A 12,212-nucleotide genomic window follows, 5' to 3' on the forward strand; every position below is an offset into this window, starting at 1 on the left:
ATGTTTAAAGGAAAGGCAACAGCACCAAACTCTCAGAAGGTGCAAATCAATGGATACCTCAACCAGCTCCATTTTAATTGTCATCTTTGTTGTGTTTGTGTATCTTTCCCTGCTCTCCTCCCCACTGTGGCCAATGAACTATGACTGTCATCGGCTACAAATAACAGCGAGAGTGCTTGGCCAAATATTCATTTAGCAGTCATGTTTGACGCACACAATTAATATCTAATTTGGTTAATTATACTTTGGCAAAGAGGGTCTGATTTACCACTGAGAAACACATTTCGCTCTTACTGGAAGCAACACTTTTTGCTTTGTTTGAAAACCAGTGAAGTAAAAATGCAAGTGAAATATTCCTGACTGTTGGGCATCTATTATTTACACAAATATTCAGAAGACACTTGATTGATTATACTTGATGGTATAACAAAATGCAATGATGGCAGTAATATAGAATATCTATATGTTATGCTATGAATGAATATCATCTTTCATCATAATGAAATTGAATAAAATCATATTTTATAGCTCTTTTATAATGGGTGACAAACATAAGGGGCTGACAAATGCAACTCTATATTATATAGTGCCTTAAATGAGACACTGCACTAACTCTGTACTCACACTGGCAGTGATATTTTTTCCTCTCATCACGCAAATCATTCTACGCTGGTTACTTGTGGCCCTTCTTATCTTTTATTTACTTCTGGTTGTCAAGATTTCATTGGTAGCACCAGGCTGGCGCAATATCCACACAAGCTAGCTACAGAATATATATATATATATGTATATATATATATATATATATATATATATATATATATATATATATATATATATATATATATATATATATATATATATATATGTATATATATAAAACACCTATTTGATCACTAATCAGAAGTATTTCTCCTAAAAATACAATTTTTGAGATAGCTGGTTGTGTTTGAAAACCATTCATGCAGTGCTGTACTGTCTCAGCATGAGCCTTAAACAACACTTTGTAATGTCTTTTTACAATTTCTACCTCCTATTTCACAGGGTTAAGGGCTTGATGTACAGTAATAGAATGGCAAACACACCTGCACTGTTCTGTTTTGGGTAAAACAAACACTTTAAGCTTGTAGCAGCAGAACAAAAAATACAGATAATACTTCATAGTCAGGGGGAAAAACATACCACAAACATAGTCCCTCACTCCTAATAGTTGTCACCAAATGGATTTGCCATACTTTGCCCTGCCTTCTTCAAGGGTCACAACATCCACCAATACTGGAAATCTCCAGCTTAAAATACTAAGGTTGTTAGACAGAAAAAAGACAATGAATGAATGAATAGATCCACCACACGTCATATTAACTTGTATTAGTTCTCCTGCTAAATTAAGCTGCAAGGTTGTCCTTCCGCAAAACATGTTTTTTTTTTTACGGAGATGCTAATAAGATAAGCAGCTTACCACTACGATCTAAGAAAAAAAAGCTGCACCAGGGGACTCATCAGCCAGAGTATAATTAATCAAATTGGACATTAATTGTGTGTGTCAAACATGATTGCTAAATGAATATTTGGCTAAGCACTGCCGGTGGTATTTGTGGCTGAGGACAGTCATAGCTTGTCGGCCACACTTAGGAGGGGAAAGGAAAGCAGGGAAAGAACTTTGCACACTCCAGTTTCTCAGTAACATAACAAGCTGAGTTTTTTTTGTCTTATTACCTTAAAAATGAAGCTGTTGGGAATGACTGTTTATAGCTGCTTTAATGTAAGTGTTAGCAGGAACTAAACTGTCTCGAGGACATTCCACAACATAAAATGTACATAACTATAGGTTAAAAAGCATGGGACGCTTTTAGTAACAGTAACGCCATTTTGCGTTGGCCCGCATCACACCACAATGTTGTGGATTATTTTTCTATAACAGCACACCCTGCCATCTTTTATTCCTTACATGAAACATTTAGATAAACTAGACTTGATCTGGAATAAAAATTAAGCATAATATTAGTTTTTCTTCTTCCAGAAAGTCTCTGGCAAGCAGATTGAGGAGGAGAGAAATGAGAGGAAACTGTGTGGGGTATGTGAGAAAAATGAAAGCGATGGGGTAGCACTGCACGTAGTGTGACAGAAGGTCATTTCAGATTACCAATAACATTTAGTTCACTGAGCAGATCCTCGGCCTGCGGAGGACACACACATACACAGATACACTCTCTCGCTCACCTATCTTTGCTTCCATAGCAACCAGGACTAAAACATGGTGGTTGCATTTAGGCTGGTAGTGGCAGGAAAGGGATTGAAGAGAGAGAGACAGACAGACAGAGAGAGAGAGAGAGAGAGATCACAAAATTTGTAGTAATTCTAAAAGGCAAGAGCAATTTTGCTACATTACATATGAAAGTCATGACGAGCTTCCATACTGCCGTTCAATTTGAAAAAATGGTATAGGAATATGAAAGAACAGGCAGAAAGCCAGCAAAGCTCTTCAGAAAGCCAGCAAAGCTCTTCACCTTGGTGACTTTGCACCAATTCACACTTCCAGACTCCATCAAATGACAACTTTCTTAAAATAATCACAGACAAAACTGAAGTACTTCAAGTAGTCTCCAAAAGCCAGATATCCACAATGTCTGATTTTTTCTATTAACATTACTGGTGTGTCTGTTTACACCACATTGTCATTTAAACCTCACATTAGATCTCTTACCAAATCTGCATTTTTCCACCTACATAACAATGCCTGTCTTCACACTGTTGTAAAGGTCAGTGATGTTAAAACATCAGTTCCTGCTTTCGTATTGATTATTGTAATGCTGTCTTTATTGGTCTACCAGCTAAAACCTTAGCAAACTTCAATACATTCAAAACTCAGCTGATAGAGTACTAGCACACACTAGCTGGTCTGCTCATAACACACCTATGCTGTATCAGTTACAGTGCTTACCTGTCTCTGCCCGCATTCTCTTCATTAGTTTTAAAGCCAATCACGGTCTCACTCCTGTCTATCTCTCTAATCTTCTCCAGTACCCAACACCAGCCTAGCTTCAGTGGGTATCAGACCCATGACCCTCAAACTGTGAATGCCCTAACACAATCTCTCCATGACTGTACTTCAGTTGTTTCTTTCAAACTGCAGCTGACAACTTTTCTCTTCTCTTAATATTACTCTTCTCATTCTACTCCTTAAAGCATTTTTTCTCTACTGCTCTTGTTACTACTCCTTAAAGGGTTTTTTTGGATGTTACTTTGTGTTATGTAAGTGTAAAGCAACCTTGGGTGTGATAAATAAATAAATAAATAAATAAATAAATATGGCCTTAATGAGTTTCATGACTCATGAGGTGTGAATCTCACACACTCAGGTTTAAATGTCACAACATTCGATGAAACTGAATGTTATAAATAGCTGACACACCAACCAAGAGTATCTCTCCACTCCTACAATTTAGGAGTGAAACCTTTACAGCAGAAATTTTAGGGTACATTGTGGTAGTTTGTAATAACTGTTTAGTACACAGTTACTAATGTTCAAAAATACAGGCACAAGATATATCTTGAATAATGCGTGAATATCATACGTGTTCAGTGTTAGACATAGCATAAATGTTTAAATAATGACCACTTTCCCTGTATGGAATCTGCTTCCTGCATTAATCACAATTCTCTGACTCCTTTAGTCCACATAGATGTGTCATTGTAACACCTGACTTGCGTATAACCACCAATCATCTTCACCACAGCCAATACCACACTTCATCTCTGATTATTAGCTTCACCTAGGGCTTGTTAGCCAAATGTGTTCAGGTTAGATCTGTTTAGATTAGAACCCTAGCCTAAGACACCATATGAGTTATTAAATCTTTGTTCCATGAGACAATGACTCTGTCCTAAGTCATGTCTGGTAAGTGCTCTTACTAGCGCATCAGTAATTTTACAACTACTACTAAAGTTCCAATTTTCTAGACCACATTTTTCATATATATATATATATGAAAAATGTATATATATATGTATAATTTTCATAACTCCCTCACTTGATGCATTGCCTGTGCACATCTTGTCTATCAGAGGGACAACCACAACAGTGTGAGTGTGTTTTTCTCCCACTTGCTCTGTCCATATGTTCAGCAGCAATGTTGATGTGTTAAGCACCCTAGAAATCAGTGGCATGAAAATCACATCACCCACTCATTCCCACAGCAACGATGCCCGGGATGTAGGCGTAGTGGCCCTTCCACATCCAATCAACATAATTTAACCTCATCACTGCATGTGTTTTGAGGATGACTAACGTTCAAATATAGAAAGCTTTTTGTGAAGACGGGTGAAAGCTGGGCTAGTCATATGCTGTGATGTACACACTTAATCCCCTAAACGGAGTTTGTGTGTCTTTTGAACACTTTCTATGAACCTTTAAGGAATCCTTAAGAGTTCCAGACTTTTTTTTTTAGTTTACTACATTTATTACTACTACAACTATTATTATTATTATTATTATTATTATTATTATTATTAGTTTACAGCATCATAAGTCAAGGCTACTAAGATGCCACTGTCATGCACATGGGCTACGGCATCATCATGAGGGGACTTTGATTGTTTTGTTGAGCACCTTTGTACCATTAGAATACAGGATTTCTCCTTTCCAGTGGCAAGACAATTGATATAACATTAATGACATCATCAACCATTTCAAATATAAACTAGGGTGATTGTCCAGAAAGCAAGTTTAACACACCCTAAATTTTAATTTGATCTCTGAGTTCACTGAAGCTGGCATGGAATATCATTTACAGAGCTTTTAGTTACAGAGCTATCAGGGCAAATCCAAACAAATAGATTAGAATTTCTATGATCAGTGTTAATCAACTCTTGAGTATGTTGACCATAAGCGAAGCGTGTGCATGGTGTACATAAAAACCTTCATCAATGGAGCACTGATACAGTAAATGGATTTACAATGGGTGCACAAGACAAAAAAGTATTTATCACAACTGGAGCATAAAATATTAAGGTCCGAGTATGCAGCCTGTGAATATAGTATCATATTTTGATTTTTTTTTAAACAAAGCAGTGCTAAAGAATTCCTGAGCAAGTGAAAGTGTGAGCCTACAAAGTTGTATAAAACCTCATTTATTTATTCATCGTTAACTAGATTTTATAGCCTAAACGTATAGTCAGTAGTTTGGTAGTAATATTTTGTTTGAATTCCACATTTTTAAAAGTTTCAGCTGTCTGGGTTTCCAATGTAGAATTTAGATTAATTCAGTGATAAACAGAGTTAGCAAATTGAAAAACGATAAGATAAAAATAAGCCAAAGGCATTTTTTGTGAAGATATTTTTTGCTTATAGGCACACAAGTTCCTTAATTGGAACCTAATTTCAGGCATCGGCTTATTTTATTAGTTTCACTCTGTAGCCAACAGCAAGAAGAGTGAAGTTAAAATGTGTGGGGAAACACCACAGCTTACACAAGCAGAGGAGCTGGAACACTGCTCAGTGTCTATCCTTTAACTGGTGCCATTAATAGAAACAAACACCTCCCAGGACATGAGTACCTACATAAAGGTTAGGTATATGAATGTCATAATTAACATTTAATCTTTTGCAGTTGAACTAAAGGAGTTTAGACCTCCAGTAGACAGTTTGGATCACCTTCATCTTCTACTTAGGTAAAATCTAAGCACCATCCTTCCACAGTGACTAATAAACTGCCTGCCATATCAGACCCTCCCACATCTGTATATTTTGCCTTGATTTTGCCAGTTGGCTTTAAATAGCTCACATCCACAATTGTGCCCTGCCATTACAGGATGAAGGTGAGGAGACATTGTTGACTGCTTCAGAGAGGAAAGAGTTACTGCAGACTTTTTGAACCTCACATTTTACCTCTTCTTAGGTGCCTAAGAGTGAATGACAGTAACTAACTGTTAATGATGAATAAGAGAATTAAAGATTTGCCATTTGTGTGGAAGGAAATAAAGAAACATTGAAACAAGATGGAAATAAGATGGGGTGTATAGTCTTTATTTGAAACATTGGTGGTTTTAGCTGATTAATCTGAAAAATGTTTAGTAGATTACATCTATGATAACTCTGTCGTCTCTGTGGTCAGGAATTAGGGAGTATTCTTCCTCTGGTTTGTAGTATGCTAAGGTAGCATGTCTTTCTCTTCTGATTGTGCCAATATTGTGTAGGATTACAATAATACAAAATATTCTCTTTAGGGTGACCCTGAGGTCTAAATGAATTTTTACAACATTTGTTAAAAATATACAGCTGCCTGCATAGGTATTCACCCCTCTTGAACATTTCCATTTTGTAGTGTTACAACCTGAAAGTGAAATGGATCTGGTTTGGATTATATGTCATGAATCTGCAAAAAATATTAAAGTGGGGATAAAAGTCAAACTCATTTGCAAAGTTATTTACAAATTAAAAATATAAAAGTCCTGATTAAGTATTCACCCCCACTGTGAAATTACTTCAGGTGCAACAAGATATCATCAGAAATCAGATAATTAGTTGAGTGGAGTTCACCTGTGTGCACATGACTGGTTGCAAGACTATAAAATGTGGAAAAGTTCAAGGTGAAATCTTACAGCCCACTTGCCAATTTACACCCACCATAATGGCCAATTATATAAATTATTAACTGTAGCATATACTGTATATACACACTCCACATCTTCTTTGTTCCACTCATGAATGTATTATGTATTAAACATACAGTCTTTGTACCTAGTGCATATATTTTGCCTAAGCCCTTAGTAACTATTTACAACCAAAGCCTGTTTTTATTGTTATCCAACCGCTGTCTTGCCTGTAGTAGTCTGATTTTGTGTGGGTTTGACCGTTGTGTTTGTTATATTGGATTTTGCCTTCAGCACATATGTCTGGCCTCGCTTCATCAATTGCTACAAAGCTTGTTGTCTGTGGAGGAAGAAGAATGTCCCTTGTTTTGCATAATGACTCTGCTTGTTTGTTCTAAATTCTTCAAGACCTCCAGAAACTTTTAGAGATGCGTTTTGTACAGCATTCTCTCTCACTGCATGTGTATGGAAATGATCTGGATGTCTAGGCAGTGTGATGCCAAACTGTTGGCCACTGTGATATATAACGGATTTTGTTGGACTGTTTGCTCAGGAATATTCAGTCAGTAGAGCTATAATAGCATCATTGTTGGTGATGTAAATAGAATTCTGTCTGACTGGAACCACATTATATAAGCATGCTATGAATTCTGGCAGTTAAAAAGAATCGATGTGTGTTAGCATGGCAGACATGCAAGAAACAAATTAGCATCTTAATGTAAGCAAACACACAGAAGTGCACACACACATCACATTTCTTTTCTCCTTTACCCACACAGGCGAGGATACTCTTTGTGGGTCCATCAAGCATTTATTGTTGTTTTCAATAGTCAATTTCCTTTCTGCCAGAGATGGTTTAAATGCAAATTAGTAGGATTGTCTCAAACTTGTCAGAAGCCTCTTGTCCATCTTCTGCTCTGGAAACTCCTGAAGATTCTGTCTAATGGAGAGAATATCCTCTGATTGGAGTTCTGTTCTTCCCATTTAAACAAACATTTACTGCCCGTGGACCCACAACAGGCAGTTTCTGGCAAGCACTTGGAAAGAAAGGTTTACTGCTTATGAATCTGACCTTCAGCATATTGTGTTGGAGCCCACAAGTGTTCAGGACTCAAACAATGCCATACCTTTTAGAATATGTGATAAGCTGTTCTCTTCTTGATCAGTTTGTTCTCTTGTGAATTCCTGTAAAACATGGCACCATATCGGCTAGATTTGGAATTATAAATTCTAATGGGTCTGAATAACTGTGGGGCAAATCCAAATGTCAACATAGAGCACTCAAATAGAGAGTGGATGAAGGAAGAGGCAGGGTTTTTTTTTATTATTATTATTATTATTATTTTTTACCTTATTAGTACAGTCCAATTCTAAAAAAAGTCATTAGGTCCAGAATTGGTGGCATCAAAGCAAATTTATTTGATTTCACTGGGGTCTGGGTCTGCATATGTAATGAAGATGTGAGCTATTGATTATTTTTAGAAATATTGTACATGCCGTTCAGTCTAGAATAATTGGACTTTTTGAGAATAATTGGACTTTTTGAGAATCTCAAAAATGATAATATTTAAAATAAATAATCACCTAATATTATTTCTGCAATCAAGCAATTGGCAAAATGATTTACCTTTTGTCTACCAAAAATGATTCTTATAAGAACTTTTTAAAACCTAATAGCAGTTTCCCCAAAAACGTATGTGGCAAAATTATTTCCTGAATTTCCTGAAAATCAAAAAAGCTTTTCAGCACAGTGGTGGCTTCAAGTGAGTTCAAGTTCCAACACCACCAGACGGCCACTCTTGCATCCTTGAGCAAGGCCCTTAACCCTCTCTGCTCTGACCACAGCTTACAAACAAGCTGAAATATGCAAAGAAAAGAATTTCACTGTACTATACTTATATTTGTGACAATAAAGGGCTATCGTACATCTACCCTATCATAAATGGATTGCTAATGGATAGCTTACATATTTCAAAAGTCTGGAACAAGATGAAGCAAGAGCATACCACCACTTAGTTGTGGGTGGATCTTTCAATAAGATGATCACCCCAAACATACATCCAAATCAACATAGAAATGGCTGTGGTGGTACAAAATGTTCAATAATTATCTGAGTCTCTCTATCGATTAAACACTTGGGATCTGAATTGAAAACAGTGTCCACATGCACAAACCAGTGAATCTGAAGGAGCTTGAAATGCTGTGCATGGAGGAGGTATCCTCTACAAGAGACTCCAACCTTGATAGACAGCTCAGTGCTGTTAATCTCTCTAGGGCAGTTAACTGTTAGGGTGCAGACAATCCTAAACCTAGTGTTTAAAGATTCAGTAGAATCATTATGAAAACTTCTTACTGTATTTTTGAAAAAAAAAAAGTGTTAAAATAATATTTAACAGTGTCCCTGTATGTTTGAGCTCAAAATATCCTTCAATGCGTGTGCTATGTATTGTTTGGCCAACAGGTTAACTCCTGAAGAAAGAGGTTAACTCCTGAAGAAAGAAGTTTGTGTCCTGCTTTCTTATGATATTACAATACAGAATTCAAACAAGAACAGAGGCATCATAGTTTATGAGCAAGTGGATGAGACAAAGACATAATAAAATAGTATAAAATAAAAACCATTCATCATAGTGCATTAATGAAAAATGAGGCATAGATTTTTTTTAAGCAATATAAAAAAAAATAAAAATATATTTTAAAAAGGAAGGGGGTAGGGTAGTATTTTAATGGGGAAAAAAATGCAAAGCAGCCATTCTATTTAAATCCAGCTAGTTTCTGAAGTAGGCTTATTGCACACTCAACCATACACACGTTCTCATCCCACACACACATCAACCCAGCACTAGTTGTGTAACTGTTGTGTTGCGCACACTAACATCATAACTACACAAGTAATACATGTCACATACAGTGCTCTCTCTCTCTCTCTCTGTCTCTCTCTCTCTCACACACACACAAAGCGAGAGAGAGAGAGAGAGAGAGAGAGAGAGAGCATCAGTTGAGTGTTTCTCAGCATTGCTGGGTGGATGGAGTCAGTGAATTGGCTGCAGGTTTTGCTCTTACTGTCAGTGTCGACCAAACCACTCAGAATCTTCTATTTTTACTGCATAAATGGATTTATGTAAATGCATAATTATGTATGAAGACTACAGCTGGTCTAATCCTCTCTGCTGTTCTAAAAAAGCAGCTACACAAAGAAGAATAATGAACCATTCAGAATGTATCAGTCAGAATGGACCAGATTATTTACAAAAAAAAGTCTTAAACATTTAGGTTCCTCTAACTATCATTGCTTGTAGTGGTAGATACCATTGTATTGTATATGTTGACAATAAGCTGGGTATAAATTTTGGAACTCACAGTTCAGCTTCACTTATGAATTCTGCTGGTTAGAAGAAGAAGCCTTTATCTGTCATTTACATTACGGCACAGTGAAATTCTTATCCTCACATATCCCAGCTTGTTAGGAAGCTGGGGTCAGAGCACAGGGTCAGCCATAATACAGTATCCCTGGAGCAGAGAGGGTTAAGGGCCTTGCTCAAGGGCCCAACAGTGGCAGCTTGGCAGTGAACCCTCAACCTTCTGATCAGTAACCCAAAGCCTTAACCACTGAGCCACCACTGCCCACCAATATTATATAAATTTAAGCATTAGTTCATAGTGGTCAACATCTACTTATTTGATAGAATAAAAATCTGTCAATGGTCAAGCCTAAAGACATGCAACATATGTAATTAGCTACTTGTTGGTAACGAGCTGATGTGCGTTTGGAGCTCATGTCATAAACACTTCAGTAAGTCAAGAAGGGCACTTTTAAAGCCATTTCTGAAGGATGTTTTTCACATCACTTAATAAGGTACTCTAGTATGTACTTGAGTGTGTACTTTAACCTGACACCTTTTTTACAACTGTAGCGTGTGTTAATATGCTAGTTATTAACTTAGCTACTTAACTAAGCACTCTGACCAAGGTCAGTTTTATTTTCTTATTATGTGGCTAACATTAAATGCTCTACAAGTTATAAAGGAATGAGTCAATAAAAAGACATTAACTATAATGCATCAACCTTGATACATACATTGTCTGAAAGAAGACACTGCCCATATGAAATGCTATTTATATCTACTATTGGATGTTATCTTGTTCATAATGTAAACTGCTCCAGGGAGAAAGAATCTGAAATTGAAAATATTCCTTAGTATTCATTCTGACTTTTCCAGAATTTTGTGCTTAATCAGTGTTAATACCCTGCTCTGCTGTTTATCCTAATTTCTATTACTAAGCCATGTTAACAGTGAAGTGAATATGTCCTTTACTGTGTATATATTAATGTTTATTAACTTTATCTTTATCATCCTTTCGATTTTTCATATACTTGCTTATTTGATGGAAATACATATTTGCAGTTTGAAGGAAAATTGCCCAAATATCATGTACAGTACCTCAGCAGCTTCCTCTGGGCTTGAACCATTGCCTCCGGCTAATTTTCTCTGTGAATAGAAAACAGCCAGTTGCACCAGCTGAATGTAAGCTCTCTTGTGAACTACTACAAAATTGTACGGCTGCACTAAGCAACATAATTTCAGTGTACATTCAGATTACAACCTTTCCATCAGTAGTTGCAACATCCGCTGTGAATCCATTAACATGTAATGTCTTCTTTTCTGTCACTCAGCATATCCACAAAGCATATTAAAGGTGGATGCTGCACACTTCCTGCACACTTCCTGTCAAATCAGAAACATTACACTCATGCAGTAGTTTTATACAAAGATATGTATGTGTTTTAGGGGCATGGCTTTGGAGAAAACACTGAGAAGCTAGGCTCTAATTGTTTTGATTTTTATTTTCAAATTAGCTAGCTTCAACTAACTTTCACCAAAATTGCTGACTGTGTCTTTAAGTTAGCAGTCGACTATTGTTTAATGCCAATTTGCCATTTTGCCATTTTTTGACACTAGTTGAAAACCAAGTTTGCACACTTCCTCATCTATATATTGTTTAATGATGATCTGCGCTAATGTAAGTAATGAAAAATGTTTCTCTGTGTGACAAAATTTGGAGCTCTGACTATTTTACACAGAACGCGTCACAATGCACCTTAATTATCTGTAGTGCAGCTGAAATTTCCTCAAGACTTCACAGAAGTCTTTGAATTTAGTCAAAGTTTATATGACATGCTGATGTCTAAAGATGTATAATTTGTTCTTTCAGAGATGGTACTACATTTTCAGATATATTTCGTAATGTGATACCAATAGTGGCGTCTGATGGTGATATTAGATGGGAGGGCTAATATTTAATACAGTATCTATCAATAACTTTACAATTTAAAAAGTATTATTATTATTATTATTATTATTATTATTATTATTATTAACACACAAGCACACACAAAATGACTCCTGTCTTGAGTTTCTACTCATCATCTGATCGTTACAGCTAACACTTTGTATGAGAGCCATGAATAAGCGGACCTGCCACTAGCCTAATAAAACTGCAAAAGCACTCATACTTTTGTCACAAATTCCTCTTGCTCATTCAAACATGTCCTCTGTGAGGCGTAATGCACTAATTGTGTTTTCAGGCATTAAATCAAAGAGTAGTCCATTCCTTAAGAG

The sequence above is a fragment of the Pangasianodon hypophthalmus genome, chromosome 2 (genome assembly GCF_027358585.1).
Source record: "Pangasianodon hypophthalmus isolate fPanHyp1 chromosome 2, fPanHyp1.pri, whole genome shotgun sequence".
NCBI lineage: Eukaryota > Metazoa > Chordata > Actinopteri > Siluriformes > Pangasiidae > Pangasianodon > Pangasianodon hypophthalmus.